The 18,935-nt window shown below is 44.4% G+C and overlaps 1 protein-coding gene across 8 annotated transcripts in view; it reads right to left on the reverse strand.

The window, feature by feature from the left end:
* LOC125462212 (neuronal-specific septin-3-like) overlaps positions 1–18,935 on the reverse strand; it is a 411,217-nt gene that overhangs the window by 97,085 nt on the left and 295,197 nt on the right. The window lies entirely within an intron of this gene.

Raw genomic sequence — 18,935 nt, forward strand, 5'->3', positions numbered from 1 at the left:
TGATTGCCATTCGGCTAACTCTCTAGTCCGGATTTTATTGAATTCAGATTTGATCATTGATTACGGTGATATTGGAACCCAGCTCCCCAGTGTCTGGTTTGTTAGTCCAATGACATTGCCACTATGCCACTGCCTGTCCTTGAAGGCCAACACAAGGTACATTCAAAAGACAAACATATTGAGCGTCAACTCACAAAACCTACCAATGGCAAGCCTAAAAGCAATGTAAACTCCTAATGGGTCACATGTAATGGAAATAAAATGCAGCCTCCACCACCAATACCCCACAGCTCTCGGCTACAATCTGGATATAGTATGGATGTTGCCAGAGTAATTTAAGATGCTTTGGAGGAGGCACTTGGTTTTATGGCCAAGGGGGGTGGAGTCAGATTGGTGCCAACAACAGAGTTCACCCCTCAATGCCATTCTGACAGGGGCAGATTTAGGACCCACCTCCTTGCCTGTGCATGATGAACGTCGCTGCATTGTGGGTGAAACTTGCCTTTTGACAGAGAACTCACGGGAACGGTGACTGAGTGGATAGCAATGAGTGAATCCAGGTTCAATTCCACACTCGGACCTTCTGTGCGGAGTTTGCACATTCTCCCTGTGTCTGCGTGGGCTTCCTCCGAGTGCGCCGGTTTCGTCCCACAGTCTGAAGATGTGCGGTCTCGGTGGATTGGCCATGCTAAATTGCTCCCTTGTGTTCAGGGATGTGTAGATGCACTAGGCATGGGAAACGTAGGGATACAGGGAACACGGGGCAGGGGGATGGATCTGGGTGGGATGCTCTTCAGAGGGCTGGTGTGGACTTGTTGGGCTGAATAGCCTGTTTCAACAATGTAGGGTTTCTATGATTCTAAGTGGTAACCGTGATATCGTAAGCAGAAGTGACTCAACTCAAACGCAGGAATGATCCTCAGGGCATAACAGAGTAGACATCAATCTGAAAGGGATTTCCTTGCAATGTCAAACATTCCATCAAACTAACATGATTTCTTCCCATTAATATTTACAGGAAAGGAAATGCCAGATGAAAGAAGTGTGTTATTGAATCGGACAGCAAGTGTGACAGGTTTTGAAAATTAATCAGTCCATACTGACTTGGTTTAAATTGTCACATAACCATATTTACAAAATTATACTTTAAAAACTACCTATCAATGTTAATTTGCTTAAAATGGCTGTTTTAAATTTACTTGCAGTAAATACTGCAAAAGTAGCAAAAATTTACTGCAAAAGTAGCAAAACGTCTGATGAAATGGAAGTTCTCGAACTTCAGAAAAACACCAAATCAACAAAATATGAAGTAAAACCTTTCAGCAAGTTTGCTTCCTTTGTCTGACTGTACTTCTCATTAATGATGAGACGTGTGTGGATATTTTCAATACAGTTTCCTCATTTTCATACTCGTTATGCAACTGGTTTATCTAAGGTATGGCTTCACTTCCTCTTCCAACTGTGCGTTTTATTTTTGTAACAAGCATTGAACTTCATCCCTTGTTGCAGTTTGTAAGAAGTAATGTTCTAACACCGTTTGGGGAGCCACACTGTAGTGACACCCTGAATAAGTGATCATTGCTTTCTGCCAGTGAAGAAAGGAACAAGGGTTTGGACACTGGGTTTAATGGGACTAAACATCTTCCTGGTGATTACTTTCCTCTCTCCTGTTTGTTCTTCTATTTCCTGGCTGCTAATTCCTTCACACAACTTTACAAAAAGCATTTTTTGTAATATTATCTTCCACTAATTCCAGAAGGCAGTGGTCAAATTTCTATTTCTGCTCAGCTTATTACTCTAAGTACACTTTTCACAGCTACTCTAAGCTAATGATACATTAATGCACAGCTTCACAACAAATTACCTTAAGTTTTACATTTCTGATTGCTGATTTGGGAAATTGCATTTTTCAAAAATTATATAACATTCCAGAAATACTTCTCAAACACTTGACACCAGATTTATTATAAATGCCTGTAAAATTTTGCAAGATGACCATTTTGTATTGATCATGTCTGTGAGGTCCACTACTACATGGTGTCAGAAAAGGTTTTTTGAGGTAGTTTACTGCCATCATCTTCTGTCTTTGAATCATCAAATCCCTACAGTGCAAAGATCGATCATTCAGTCCAGCAAGTCTGCACTGAACTCTGAAGAGCAATCCATCGTGACCCACCCGACCCCTGTAAGCCTGCATGGGGATTTTACCGTGGCCAATCCACCTAACCTGCACATCTTTGGACTGCAGGAGGAAACTCATGCAGGCACCAAAAGAACATGCAAACTCCACACAGAGAGTTGCCCGAGGGTAGAATCAGGCCTGAGTGCCTGCTGCTGTGAGGTAGCAGTGCTTAACCACTGAGCCACCGTGCCGCCCCAGCTGGCTGGAGATTTTGCCTATCAGAGCTTTACTCACTGCAGACATAACTTGTGAGACACTCAATACCACTCCAAAAAAATAAATTGATTAGGGATAGCCAGCACAGTTTTATGAAGGGTAGGTCGTGCCTCACAAACCTTATTGAGTTCTTTGAGAAGGTGACCAAACAGGTAGATGAGTGTAAACCGGTTGATGTGGTGTATATGGATTTCAGCAAGGCGTTCGATAAGGTTCCCCACAATAGGCTATCGTACAAAATGCAGAGGAATGAGATTATGGGAGATATAGCAGTTTGGATCAGAAATTGGCTTGCTGAAAGAAGACAGAGGGTGGTAGTTGATGGGAAATGTTCATCCTGGAGACCAGTTACTAGTGGTGTACCAAGACAACAAAATGTGAGGCTGGATGAACACAGCAGGCCAAGCAGCATCTCAGGAGCACAAAAGCTGACGTTTCAGGCCTAGACCCTTCATCAGAGAGGGGGATGGGGTGAGGGTTCTGGAATAAATAGGGAGAGAGGGGGAGGCAGACCGAAGATGGAGAGAAAAGAAGATAGGTGGAGAGAGTATAGGTGGGGAGGTAGGGAGGGGATAGGTCAGTCCAGGGAAGACGGACAGGTCAAGGAGGTGGGATGAGGTTAGTAGGTAGGAGATGGAGGTGCGGCTTGGGGTGGGAGGAAGGGATGGGTGAGAGGAAGAACAGGTTAGGGAGGCGGAGACAGGTTGGACTGGTTTTGGGATGAGTGAGTGGAGTGGAGGAGCTGGGCTGGTTGTGTGGTGCAGTGGGGGGAGGGGACGAACTGGGCTGGTTTAGGGATGCAGTTGGGGAAGGGGAGAATTTGAAACTGGTGAAGTCCGCATTGATACCATTGGGCTGCAGGGTTCCCAGGCGGAATATGAGTTGCTGTTCCTGCAACCTTCGGGTGGCATCATTGTGGCACTGCAGGAGGCCCATGATGGACATGTCATCTAAAGAATGGGAGGGGGAGTGAAAATGGTTTGCGACTGGGAGGTGCAGTAGTTTGTTGCGAACTGAGCGGAGGTGTTCTGCAAAGCGGTCTCCAAGCCTCCGCTTGGTTTCCCCAATGTAGAGGAAGCCACACCGGGTACAGTGGATGCAGTATACCACATTGGCAGATGTGCAGGTGAACCTGTGCTTAATGTGGAATGTCATCTTGGGGCCTGGGATAGGGGTGAGGGAGGAGGTGTGGGGGCAAGTGTAGCATTTCACGACCATACCAGTCACGATTGGACATAGAGCAGTTTTTCCGCCGTCTTCGCCTACCAGTCACGATTGGACATAGAGCAATTTTTCTGCCGTCTTCGCCTCCATGCCTACTTCTTCAACCGGGAACCTAACCCTCCCTCCACTGACCCCTTCACCCGCTTCCAACACAAGTCCTCCTCCTGGACACCACCCCCAGGCCTCCTACCTTCTCTCGACCTCTTCATCTCTAACTGCCGTCGAGACATTAACCGCCTCAACATCTCCACCCCTCTCACCCACTCCAACCTCTCCCCTGCAGAACGGGCAGCCCTCCGCTCCAACCCCAACCTCACCATCAAACCCGCAGACAAGGGTGGCGCAGTGGTAGTATGGCGCACTGACCTCTACATCGCCGAGGCCAGACGTCAACTCTCCGACACCACCTCCTACCGCCCCCTCGATCATGACCCCACACCCGAGCACCAAACCATCATCTCCAACACCGTTCATGACCTCATCACCTCAGGGGACCTCCCACCCACAGCCTCCAACCTCATTGTTCCCCAACCCCGCACGGCCCGTTTCTATCTCCTTCCCAAAATCCACAAACCTGCCTGCCCCGGTCGACTAATCGTCTCAGCCTGCTCCTGCCCCACCGAACTCATCTCCACCTATCTGGACTCCATTTACTCCCCCTTGGTCCAGGAACTCCCCACCTACGTCCGTGACACCACCCACGCCCTCCACCTCCTCCAGGACTTCCAATTCCCTGGCCCCCAACACCTCATCTTCACCATGGACGTCCAGTCCCTATACACCTGCATTCCGCATGCAGATGGCCTCAAGGCCCTCCGCTTCTTCCTGTCCCGCAGGCCCGACCAGTCCCCCTCCACCGACACCCTCATCTGCCTAGCCGAACTCGTCCTCACCCTCAACAACTTCTCTTTTGACTCCTCCCACTTCCTACAGGCTAAGGGCGTGGCCATGGGCACCCGCATGGGCCCCAGCTATGCCTGCCTCTTTGTAGGTTACGTGGAACAGTCCCTCTTCCGCACCTACACAGGCCCCAAACCCCACCTCTTCCTCCGGTACATTGATGACTGTATCGGCGCCACCTCTTGCTCCCCAGAGGAGCTCGAACAGTTCATCCACTTCACCAACACCTTCCACCCCAACCTTCAGTTCACCTGGGCCATCTCCAGCACATCCCTCACCTTCCTGGACCTCTCAGTCTCCATCTCAGGCAACCAGCTTGTAACTGATGTCCATTTCAAGCCCACCGACTCCCACAGCTACCTAGAATACACCTCCTCCCACCCACCCTCCTGCAAAAATTCCATCCCCTATTCCCAATTCCTCCGCCTCCGCCGCATCTGCTCCCACGACAAGACATTCCACTCCCGCACATCCCAGATGTCCAAATTCTTCAAGGACCGCAACTTTCCCCCCACAGTGATCAAGAAGGTATCAATGTGGACTTCACCAGTTTCAAAATCTCCCCTTCCCCAACTGCATCCCTAAACCAGCCCAGTTCGTCCCCTCCCCCCACTGCACCACACAACCAGCCCAGCTCCTCCACTCCACCCACTGCATCCCAAAACCAGTCCAACCTGTCTCTGCCTCCCTAACCTGTTCTTCCTCTCACCCATCCCTTCCTCTCACCCCAAGCCGCACCCCCATCTACCTACTAACCTCATCCCACCTCCTTGACCTGTCCGTCTTCCCTGGACTGACCTATCCCCTCCCTACCTCGCCACCTATACTCTCTCCACCTATCTTCTTTTCTCTCCATCTTCGGTCTGCCTCCCCCTCTCTCCCTATTTATTCCAGAACCCTCACCCCATCCCCCTCTCTGATGAAGGGTCTAGGCCCAAAACGTCAGCTTTTGTGCTCCTGAGATGCTGCTTGGCCTGCTGTGTTCATCCAGCCTCACATTTTGTTGTCTTGGATTCTCCAGCATCTGCTGTTCCCATTATCACTCATGGTGTACCGCAAGGGTCGGTGTTGGGTCAACTGCTATTCGTTATTTTTATAAGTGACCTGGATGAGGGCGTAGAAGGATGGGTTAGTAAATTTGCAGACGACACTAAGGTCGGTGGAGTTGTGGACAGTGATGAAGGATGCTGTAGGTTGCAGAGAGACATAGATAAGCTGCAGAGCTGGGCTGAGAGGTGGCAAATGGAGTTTAATGCATTCAAGTGTGAGGTGATGCACTTTGGTAGGAGTAACTGGAATGCAAAGTACAGGGCTAATGGTAAGATTCTTGGTAGTGTCGATGAGCAGAGAGGTCTCAGTGTCCATGTACACAGATCCTTGAAAGTTGCCACCCAGGTTGACAGGGCTGTTAAGGCATACAGTGTTTTAGCTTTTATTAATAGAGGGATCGAGTTCCGGAACCAAGAGGTTATGCTGCAGAAGTACAAAATTCCGGTGCGGCCGCACTTGGAATATTGTGTACAGTTCTGGTCACCCCATTATAAGAAGGATGTGGAAGCTTTGGAAAGGGTGCAGAGGAGATTTCACCAACACTTCACCAACACCTTCCACCCCAACCTTCAGTTCACCTGGGCCATCTCCAGCACATCCCTCACCTTCCTGGATCTCTCAGTCTCCATCTCAGGCAACCAGTTTGTAACTGATGTCCATTTCAAGCCCACCGACTCCCACAGCTACCTAGAATACACCTCCTCCCACCCACCCTCCTGCAAAAATTCCATCCCCATTCCCAATTCCTCCGCCTCCGCCGCATCTGCTCCCACGATGAGGCATTCCACTCCCGCACATCCCAGATGTCCAAGTTCTTCAACTTCCCCCCCACAGTGGTTGAGAACGCCCTTGACCGCGTCTCCCGCATTTCCCGCAACACATCCCTCACACCCCGTCCCCGCCACAACTGCCCAAAAAGGATCCCCCTCGTTCTCATACACCACCCCACCAACCTCCGGATACAACGCATCATCCTCCAACACTTCTGCCATCTACAATCCGACCCCACCACCCAAGACAATTTTCCATCCCCACCCCTGTCTGCTTTCCGGAGAGACCACTCTTTCCGTGACTCCCTTGTTCGCTCCACACTGCCCTCCAACCCCACCACACCCGGCACCTTCCCCTGCAACTGCAGGAAATGCTACACTTGCCCCCACACCTCCTCCCTCACCCCTATCCCAGGCCCCAAGATGACTTTCCACATTAAGCAGAGGTTCACCTGCACATCTGCCAATGTGGTATACTGCATCCACTGTACCCGGTGTGGCTTCCTCTACATTGGGGAAACCAAGCGGAGGCTTGGGGACCGCTTTGCAGAACACCTCCGCTTGGTTCGCAATAAACAACTGCACCTCCCAGTCGCAAACTATTTCCACTCCCCCTCCCATTCTTTAGATGACATGTCCATCATGGGCCTCCTGCAGTGCCACAATGATGCCACCCGAAGGTTGCAGGAACAGCAAATCATATTCCGCTTGGGAATCCTGCAGCCCAATGGTATCAATGTGGACTTCACCAGCTTCAAAATCTCCCCTTCCCCCACCGCATCCCAAAACCAGTCCAGTTCGTCCCCTCCCCCCACTGCACCACACAACCAGCCCAGCTCTTCCCCTCCACCCACTGCATCCCAAAACCAGTCCAACCTGTCTCTGCCTCCCTAACCTGTTCTTCCTCTCACCCATCCCTTCCTCCCACCCCAACCCGCACCCCCATCTCCTACCTACTAACCTCATCCCACCTCCTTGACCTGTCCGTCTTCCCTGAACTGACCTATCCCCTCCCAACTTCCCCACCTATACTCTCCTCTCCACCTATCTTCTTTTCTCTCCATCTTCGGTCCGCCTCCCCCTGTCTCCCTATTTATTCCAGAACCCTCACCCCATCCCCCTCTCTGATGAAGGGTCTAGGCCTGAAACGTCAGCTTTTGTGCTCCTGAGATGCTGCTGGGCCTGCTGTGTTCATCCAGCCTCACATTTTATTATCTTTACTAGGATGTTGCCTGGTATGGAGGGAAGGTCTTACGAAGAAAGGCTGAGGGACTTACGGCTGTTTTCATTAGAGAGAAGAAGGTTGAGAGGTGACTTAATTGAAACATATAAAATAATCAGAGGGTTAGATATGGTGGATAGGGAGAGCCTTTTTCCTAGGATGGTGACAGCAAACACGAGGGGGCATAGCTTTAAATTGAGGGGTGAAAGATATAGAACAGATGTCAGAGGTAGTTTCTTTACTCAGAGAGTAGTAAGGGAATGGAATGCTTTGCCTGCAACAGTAGTAGATTTGCCAACTTTAGGTACATTTAAGTCATAAGCATATGGACGTACATGGACTGGTGTAGGTTAGATGGGCTTGAGATTGGTATGACAGGTCGGCACAACATCGAGGGCCAAAGGGCCTGTACTGTGCTGTAATGTTCTATATCTAAAATTCACCTCTTTGACCACCCTCCTTAACATTTGTACAGTTTCTGTTCAGATATGTTACACCTGTTTTTGGGTGCACTGCTAGATTAAAATCTTGGTAAAACTTAAGTTGTTCTTGAAGACAGTTTAAGTTGCCTTAATCATAGATATGAGAATGACTGAACTTCCGTTCAGAGCAGTACATCACTTACTAAAGAATAAAAAGCAATGATTTGAGAATGCACAGAGCCCAGGAAGACTCCTTTTTATATCAATATTTTGGGATTTCTTCACTTTACAGCAGATAAATCAGCAACAAAAGAAATATGCCTTTGTTATTATTCATAGTAGGGTCATAAATAGTTATAACCTTATTTGTCATTTGCTATAAATTGTGATGAAAGGTACTGTTCCCCAAAATAAACTCTTTCCAATTCAGTCACACAGTTTGCAACTCCAGCAGAAATGTTTTCTTAACAGCCAACGGATTGAAGGCAAATGGTGCTGAGAGACACATTGCTGAAAACATAGAAAGCGTTTGCTTAATTCCAAAACTTCAACATTGAAACCTTTCATTTAGAGCTTTAAACATTACCTCTTCACTTTATGGATTTCTCCATGAATATGAACAAGGTGTAAAGGTCACCATTTCATAGAAAGCTGTAGCATAAGCTTTTTCTGAATGCATCATCCACCTGTGGGGTTGCTGAGTACACAGTGAGGGTATATTTGGCCTTAAACAAATGCTGCCTTGATAGCCCTGGGCTATTCCCAGTCACTTACAGAACTGCAATGGGCATTGATAAATCAAAAGGCAAAATACGAGGCAGCAGGATGAGGGAGAGAGAGAGAGAGGGGGTGAGGGATGGTGGGGAAGGATGATGATGGAAGCAACAGAATAGAATCAGAAAAGCAAATGTGACAAGTGGACATGAGTAAGATGTGCTCCATGACATAGTAATTTCATTTGTAACAAAGAACTTGGAAATCAGAGAGGAACTTTGAATTGAGATTGTGAGATATAACTGCGTCAAGCTTTGGTGTGAATAAATTTACAACATGTCCTGTCATGATTTCAAGAATACATAACATTCAAATTATTGCAATTAAAGGAAAAGGAAGTTAACTGGATGGCTTTCTGAGGTGTGTCAAATGTGTGAAGTATTTAAATAAACTTATCAATATACAAGAAATTTGTCAGGAGAAGATCTTCCAGATACCATTGTGTTGATTCCCTTTTGGTCTAGAAACGTGTGTCTATTCTGTCCATGCAGCTGTTTGTATTGTAGCTGATGCCCAGGGTCTACCCCGGGGGAAAGTCTATTGAAGGGATCCAGGGTCAAATGTCCCCTTTTTTAAGACAGAGATGCCAACACTTCCACAAAATCTTTTCAGGGTGCTCTTTTGTTGCCAGAGGATAGATGTGAGATCATTCCCACATAACTGCTGATAGACAAGATCGAAAACTTCACTTGTCAAGACATCAAAGACAGAACAAAACCAGTTACCGTTTTGACCAGACAAACTGCTGTTAAGTGCATCCTGTTGAACAGTTAACGCATTTAGAAAGTGGTGATCACTCATAATTCTGCACCACCAGGTCAACAGACACTGCAGCTGTCAGAGGCAACCGCAACACACAACAAACGTTGAAACATTTGTTTTTGGTTCAGTTTTGTCTGATTATTGCACCCTTTCTAGTGTCAGTCTAATTAATTCCCTGCAAATGAAGCAGACAGTTCAGTTGTGGCAGCAACAACGGGAGCAATTGGAAATGATTTGAAGCTATTCTTTTAACCCCGACTTCTTGTCTGTCACCAGGTCTGTCAAGGTAAAAAGGGAATAGACACTATCCCACTGATTATTCCAAATACCCATTGTTTAATGTTCACTTGCTTCAAAGAAAACTGTCACATTGTCTGGCCTGAACCTCAAGTACCTGCAAACCGACAAATCCCTGTGCAGTTTTCATCTGAAATCCAAATCAGCTCCCATTGTGCATCGGCCAGGGAATTCAGTCTTACAACACCATCTTACTATGATATTTTCACATCACTCGCACCCATTTCCTTCTTGAACCCAAGTTACTGTACGCCACATTCGCACTGTGGTTTGTGGTTTTGGTATTAAGTGGTTGGGTATTTTGGGATTTGGAGACCCCTCCTACAGCTCCAGCGTAATGCCGTCTGAGGTCACTGTTGTTTCCATCCCAACTAGTGTCCTAATGCTAATGTCTGCATGCACCTTTAAAAACTAAAACCCTGCTAAATAAACTTTCTGGAGCACAAACAAGGAAATAATACTCAAGAGTTCCATACACACCTTAGACCATGTGTAATGTGAAAGATTGACAAAAAAAATTGAGAAAGCTGGGCAAGCAAACTGCTATTGTTAACTTTTATCTTGTCCGTACTATTCAATATTACACATCCCTAAAATTAAGATCTTGTTTAAAACTTTGCTCCCTGTTTGAAATTTAAGCTTATCTGACATTCACCCCCAAATACACTAGAATCATTTGCACTTGTCTGTAATCTCTTCAAAGTACATGCATGCTTTACAAGCATGTTAATAAAAATTATATACAGTAAAAAAATTTTGTTTAAATACAGTAGCGCCTTTCAAAACCACATGTCATCCCAAGGGTTTTATTTAGAATGAAGTACTTTTGAAAGGTAGTCACCAATGTATTGGAGTCATGATAGCCAATTTGAGCACAGCAAGCTCCCACAAACAGTAGTGCAACAAGGACCAGATTATCTTTTTCATGTGTGGTAAATAAGGGATAAAGTTTGGCCAAGGCACCAGAGATACCTCCCTTTCTCTTCTTTGAAATATTACTGTGCAGTCTTTTACACTCACACAACTGCACAGATGGGGCCTTGCTTTGGCAAGTGATCCAAAAGCCAGCATCCCTGACAGTGCAGCACTCCCTCAGCACTGCACAGGAGTTCAGTCTAGAGTTTTAGGCTCAAGGCCTGGAGTGGATCTTGTCCCCCAAACTCCGTACTCAAAAAAAAAAGGTGCTACCAAAGATGACACTATTCTGGAAACAAATCTACTGGTAATATTGAAAATGGAGTTTGTGATGGTGGGCGACAGAAATATTAGATGATCGACTGCAATAGGCCTAATGACCTTGCCTGTTAATTTTATACGATTTATACTTGAAACGTGTTTAAAAACCTAAAGTGCCATCTTTTCCCTTGGTGTCTTAACAAATATTTTTGTCATCTCTTCTCGTTTCCAATTGCATTCTTTGTCCTGAAGATTGTTGAGAGATACTGGTATTTAGTCAGTTGCTAGGCATGGTCAATACTCTTAAATAGACCCTTATAGGTTTATAGTATTTCTTCCAACTGTTTATAGCACTTTTCTCGCTGTTTAAACTGGATATCTATACGTATTATTCCATATCTCTGATACCAAAACACAATCAAATAATACATCTGATAGTAGGAACTGCCGATGCTGGAGAATCTGAAATAACACGGTGTGGAGCTGGATGAACAAAGCAGGCCAAGCAGCAGCAGAGGAGCAGGAAAGCTTGACATTTTGGGTCGGGACACTTCTTCAAGGTCAAGCTTTTCTGTTCCTCTGATGCTGCTTGGCCTGCTGTGTTCATCCAGCTTCACACCATGTTATCTCAAATAATGCATCTCTTATTTTACAGATGATGGTAAAAGTAACTAAAACAGAAAAGAATAAACAGATTCATCAGACGACTCCATTCATGTTAAAAATATGATTTTCACGTTTACAATAAAAATGAGCAGCCATCTACGTATAATGTCCCGAGGCATAAAGCACATGCCTCTCTTATCATGGGCATGTTGCCGCCATTGTTATCCTAAATTTGGCCAATTCAGTGACAAAGTGGTTTATAATGAACAACCTTGATTTAAAGGCCTATGATTCCTGTCATGAAATCTTGGGGCAACATACCAACTGTACTGTTGTGACCAAAACCATCATGTAAATATACATCACTCATTCTAGAGTGAAAAGGATTATGGGCTTGTACAAGCTCTCCATTAATTTAACATTTGTACGTGCACTCACAGCTGCGCTGTTGTACATGTTACTGGCCTCTGTCTGACCAACTGTAGACCACACACATCGACAATTCCCCCTTGACAATTCTCAATACAGGGACAATTCGAGTTAACCATCAAGACTATCACAATGTTAGAAAAGAGGCAAGCAAAAGGCTTGGGATCTTGGATAATATTTCAGTTGGCGAAGCTGAAATACTGAGCTGAAATTAACTCCAGCCTTTTGAGTTAATAGCTTCAAACCGAGCAAGATTGTCTCCTGATATAGCTGGGTCATCACTTCCTGTTGAATCATTATAATCTCTGCACCGCGTTTTTGGTAGCATCATGCATTTGACAGAAATTGTGTTCCATTTATTTCACTTCAACTGTGATATTATTCTGTCAACTTTTTAGATTTAGATTAGATTTAGATTTTATTGTCATGAGTGCTCAAGTACAGAATCATAACAAGGGACAAAGAAAGAACAAAGTTAAAGTTAAATATTACAGTAATTCTTGGTATTAAGTAAAAAAATAATAACTAAAGCTAAAAGTCAAACATTACAGTTTTGTTCATATATATAAATTGCACAGGAACTGGTGTGCAAAAATGGATTAGGTCTCACATACATGACACTGGTTAGTGTTGAGGAGCTGGTTAAGTTGGTTAGGAATAAAGCACTGTTAGATGTGACCATTTCACATGTTTGGCTTCTTTGGGCCCATTGGGACTAGATGGCTGGAGGAACTCCTGGGCATCTGGTTGAGTAACATTGAGGCAACAGAAACCATTTTAAACATGCGCCTACTTTGCAGAAGTGGTTCTCCCTGTCAACCTTCCTTTCTTTCGATTCCAATTAACATGATGAGGTCTCAGATGCAGGACAAAGCACGTCAAAATATCTAAAACAAAAATCGATTTGCTACTTGCCAAAAGGGAAAGAGCGCAGCATTTGGGACATAGCTGGGACACGTTCAGCAAACCACAAGGCTTGTACCTCTGGCTAACAGTAAATGTACAGCAAGATACTTAAAGTATTCCTGTGACATTGACACTTCTATTGTAAGTTGGGCATCAGTTCTACCAGTGCAAAAACCAGTGACTGATGAAGAGAAATCTAGACTCGAAACGTTAACTTGCTCTCTTTCCTGGGATGCTGCTGGACCCGCTGTGATCTCCAGCAATTGTTGTTTTCAGATTGCCAGAAAAAAGTCAGTTGTTTTTCTTAATCTTCCTCACTAGGGGAAATGATCAAGTATTGCTTTTCCTCTTCAAATATTGTGCGGACAGACAGACAAACATTATTAAACATTAGGTACTAAATTACTGCAAATGCTGGCATCTGCACTGAAAACAAAAAATGTTGGGAGATCACAGTGAGTCAGGCAGCATCTATGGAAAGACAGCAAGCTAACATTTCAATTCTACATAACTCTTTGCCAGGGTTTGCTCCCTCTCCACGGATGCTGCTGGAGCTGCTGTGATTTCCAGCACTTTTTGTTTTCATTATTGAATATTAATGTTGCTCCAGTGGCAAATCTTAAATCTCCTTCCGATGCAAACTGCTTGGTCATTCTTTGACGTTGGGTCAAACAACACAGGATAAATATGTGCATGTCCAAAATTCAACATTGCCAATTTAGTCGATTGGAATCGCATGTAAATTCCCATTTGCAGTCTAAATTAAGCCAGTAAAATAAGGTCCCCATAACTAACAACACTCATCTAATGTTAGATCATTTAGGTACAAACTCCAAAATCACTCTGGCAAGGAACACGAGCTCCTAAAGGTGGGCTTGGACCTGGAGACCTGGGCTCTGTTCTTTGGTGAGTCTAGGCCTGGAGAGGGAGTGAGCTTTAAGCCTGCTTGAGCCTGCTCTGCCACTCAATAAGACCACAGATGCCTTAACCTTAACCCTGCTCTTCTGCAGCTGGGAGATTCCACAATCTCCCTCAGTTACAATCCTCTAAAGTAAGAAGCCGACCCACACACTTCCTGTTGAAGATTAGGCAATTTTATCACCACTCCCTTGACTTACAAAGAGGTGAGTAAAGATGTGGTTGAGAGATCAACTTATTATCCCCTTTAACAACCTACGTTTTCTGTGAATGATTAACAAAATTCACATTGTTGAAAGCCAAACTTTATATTAGCTGGAAAAATATTAGTTATTATTCTTAACCATTGCTGCTGTGTAGCTGCAGCCTCAATACAAGAAAGAATTCCTTTATGTTCCACACGCAATTATATTGATAATCTTATTTGTGAAAAATGCATTTATAAGTCTCTTGCACAAAACAAAGAAAATGTTTGTGCAAGGGATGTTGCTGTGATAGTGTCTCTTTGTCTCTGTTTTTCTCTTTGTAACAGTTAAAACTTCCATCTCATTGCAGCAAAGTCTTCCATGCCTAGGACTAACAATAAAAACAATATCAAAAGCATCACTGACTTAATAAACCAAATTTAGTGAAACATGATTAAATTTTCTTCGCGAAACAAAATTTAAACTATTCTCAGTTGCTCTCGAGAGTTATTAGAAATGTTTGTCTTTGCAAATTTTGTTCCATTTGACCCTGAGCTGTGCCTCAAAGATTGGATCCGATTCATCACCAATACTGTTATCTCATGACATTGTTCCCTTCTCTCCTATCTCAGACTGTTCTCCGATGAAATCCTTGCAAAAAGATCTGGTGCATTCTGAGGGTTACCACTGACCAGAATTGCAAATGAACTGGTCATATAAATACTATGGCCTGAGTCTAGGAATCCTGCATTAAGTAACCCACCTGTGGACTCCCAAAGCTGTTTCACATTTATAAAGCAAAAGCGTGATGAAAAACTCTCCACTTACCTGGATGAGTGCAGGTCCAACAACACTCAAGAAGCTTGATTCCATTCAAGACAAAACTGCCCATTTGATTTCTGTCACCTTGGCACCAGTCACTCCCTCCATCATTGATTCTCAGTAGCAGTAGTCTATACGAACCATAAAATGCACCGCAGAAATTTGCCAATCTCCCTTAGACAGCACCTTCCAAATGCATAATCATCAACATCTCAAACGACAAAGGCAACAGAAACATGAGAACACTACCAACTGCAAGCTTTCCTCTAAGCCACTCACCATCCTGACTTGGAAATATATCAATGGTGTTCCTTCAGCATCACTGGGTCATGGTATCTCCATCAGCAGTGGTTCAAGAAAGCAGTTCACTATCACCTTCTCAAGGGTCGTTGGAGACTGATCCAACAGTGATGCCCACATGCCATGAATAATTAAAAAAAAATGCCAACACTGATTTCTGTATCCTTCCATCTTCCAACCTCTGGAAATGTTAACTTGGCCTAAACTACTGCATTCATGCCCTGACCTGCACCAGGCCCTTATTTATCCATCATCCTGAACAAAGACCACTGGATTATCTGGCAGTTAATTTAAGGATCATCATTTTGTTGCTTTAGTGTCATGATACAAGTACCATAGAACACTACAGTATCAGCAGTCCATGGTATCATGGACCATGTTCTGTCAATTTCAGATCAAGTATAGCTGCATGTATGTGCGGGTCTATACATCAACATCCAAACTGGATAATTAACTGATAGCTTCGAGTCAGCTAAGTTTATCAAGTTCCCAACAAGTTCAATGTGGACCCCAAAGGATTTTTGTAAATTTGGCTTCATTTTTGGTTGCAATTAGTGACTACGTGTTGCACAGTAGAAATTCACCAAGGCTCCTTAAACAACACCTTTCAAATCCATGATGAATTCCAACTAGTAGGACTAGGGGCAGCACATATGTGAGAATGGGACCACCTGCAAGTTTCTTTGCAAGCCAGTCATAGATTCATACGGCACGGAAACAGGCCCTTTGGTCAGTGACGAATGACTTTGCCAAAATAAACTAGTCCCGCTTGCCTGCGTTTGACCCATATCCCTCTAAACCCTTCCCATTCATGTATCTGGCCAAACATCTTTCAACTGTTGCAGCTGTACAGTCACTGCATCATCACCCTGACATGGAAAGACAAGGTTATCCCTTCACTGTCGCTGGGTCAAAATCATGGAACCTGGTGCCCAATGGCATTGCGTGTGTACCTGCTGCAAAACAGACTGCAGCTCGCTCTCGCTCACGCTCACCACCACCACCTTCTCAAGGAACACTGGGCAATAACTGTTGGTGTAGACACCCACAGTCCATGAATAAATATTTTAAGAACGCCATAACACCTCCTTTAAAGTGATGCTGACCTCTTGCCAAAATGCAATACCTCTTCAGTTTGGCAGGTCCACCTTCGAGTTTCAATAAAGCCTTAACAAGCATGCAACTTGAAAAATGTGTTGAGGTATTGCAAAAATCTTTGCCCCAAGATGCTGATTAATCCGTCACTTCAGCCAGTCAGTTTACAACCTCAACATCATTTGTTAGAATTCCTGATGTGTATTTCTGCCACCAATTTATCATATTACTTGTCAGAATTATTATGTATGTAAATTCACATTAATACAGAGGTCTACATGTAGCTTTCACTCCTTTTGCATAAATTCAGCACCATTTATACGTGAATTCTCATGATAATGCATTACACTGAATCGTATTTTACAGCGCAATTTCAAATACTTAGGATTCTTTAGCAAAACCAGGCCACTCCATAACTCAGGGACATGTACAAAGATTGCTGCTTAAAATGTCCAAAAATACAACCTGCATGAAATAAAAACCGAAAGAACTGCAGATGTTATAAATCAGAAACAAAAACAGAACTTACTGGAAAAACTCAGCAGGTCTGGCAGCCTCTATGGAGAGAAATCAGAGTTAACGTTTCAGATCCGGTGACCCTTCCTCAGAAGTGTTAACTCTGATTTCTCTTCACAGATGCTGTCAGATCTGCTGAGCTTTTCCAGTAAGTTCTGTTTTTTGTACACTCAATACGAATACATTTTCTGAGAGAATTGAAAGGCTTCTCAGGAAACAAAGAGGGTTCTTGTGGCAGCGGAATTGTGATCCTACCCCCGAGTTAGGTTTGAAGTGCAGTCTGCTCCAGGAACACCTCTGTACAGTTTGACACAAAAATATCTACAAATATACCAAAGCCATCAAACCATGATGTAATTTGTTTGGAGATAACAAGGTGTGGAGCTGGATGAACACAGCAGGCCAAGCAGCATCTTCAGAGCAGGAAAGCTGATGTTTCGGGCCTAGACCCTTCGGACGTCAGCTTTCTTGCTCCGAAGATGCTGCTTGGCCTGCTGTGTTCATCCAGCTCCACACCTTGTTATCTCGGATTCTCTAGCATCTGCAGCACCTATCATCTCTGATGTAATTTGTTTGTTGAGCAAAGGTAAACAGTACGTGAATGAAAGAATCACAACATTTTCCTGTATATCTATCATTGCCATTCGATACAAAGGAAAATCTTAGACAACACCCAGAAGATATTGTTGCTATGAAGACTCGAAGTGCCATCCTGGAGTAACAGGAATACTCTGATTTTAATGTGATGCTTCCCTTATTACCATCCTACGAAGAAAGAAATCACACATAAAACTTGAAAATCTTCAGCAAGCCTGAAAGAGAAACCATGAACCTAGCCTGCTCTGATTACTTTAATTGCATAAATACAACAGTGCCAACACAAACCTCCTTGTTACTGGCAAATGTCAAGTCACGAATTAAATCTTACATTTTGTGGAAAATATAGCGAACTTAGCCTGAGGTCCAACATATTGTTCTCACAAAAATGTCAAATAAAAATTCTTTCAACCTGCCAATCTGGAGATTTAAATTGAAGTAATAGCAGTGATCTATCGGAGCGTAAAGACAGTACCTGTTGTAAAAAGTGGGCTGAGTCCAAGTTCAATCCAACTGTGATATTGTTGCTATTGTCCAAACTCCAACTCATGGTAAAAGTCAGAGCACTGTATTCACCAGGTGATTAACAATGTTGTACAATGACAAAGTCCATAAGGCCATATGACATAGGAGCAGAAATTAGGCCATTCAGCCCGTTGAGTCTACTCTGTCAATCAATCATGGCCGATAAGTTTGTCAATCCCATTCTCCTGCTTTCTCCCCATAACCCTTGATCCCCTTGATAATCAAGAACCAATCTATCTCCATCTTAAATATACTCAATGACCTGGCCTCCACAGCCTTCTGTGGCAGTGAATCCCATAGATTCGCCACCCTCTGGCTGAAGAAGTTTCTCCTTTAGAATGGCTTAGAAGGGGTAGATGCTGGGAAGTTGTATGGCTTAGAAAGGGTGGATGCTGGGAAGTTGTTTCCGTGAGGTGGGGAGACTAGGACCCATGGGCACAGCCTTAGAATTAGAGGGGGTCGATTTTAAATGGAAATGAGGAGACATTTCTTCAGCCAGAGAGTGGTGGGTCTGTGGAATTCATTGTCACGGTGCGCAGTGGAGGCCGGGACGTTAAATGTCTTCAAGGCAGAGATTGATAAAGTCTTGATCTCACAAGGAATTAAGGGCTACAGGGAGAGTGCGGGTAAATGGAGTTGAAATGCCCATCAGCCATGATTAAATGGTGGAGTGGACCCGATGGGCCAAATGGCCTTACTTCCACTCCTGTGTCTTATGGTCTTATGGTCCTTATCTCCATTCTAAAGAGTCTTCCCTTTACTCTAAGGCTGTGCCCTCAGATCCTAGTCTCTCCTACTGGTGGAAACATCTTCCCAATATCCACTCTGTCCAGGCCATTCAGCATTCTGTAAGTTTCAATTAGATCCCCCTTCATCCTTTAAAACTCCATCGGGTATAGACCCAGAGTCCTCAAACGTTCCTCATATGTTAAGCTTTTCATTCCTGGGACTATTCTTGCGAACCTCCTCTGGACCCACTCCACGGCCAGTACATCCTTCCTGAGGTATGGGGACCAAAATTGTGTGCATTAGTCAGAAGGT

Source organism: Stegostoma tigrinum, chromosome 23 (assembly GCF_030684315.1).
Source record: "Stegostoma tigrinum isolate sSteTig4 chromosome 23, sSteTig4.hap1, whole genome shotgun sequence".
Classification (NCBI taxonomy): Eukaryota; Metazoa; Chordata; class Chondrichthyes; order Orectolobiformes; family Stegostomatidae; genus Stegostoma; species Stegostoma tigrinum.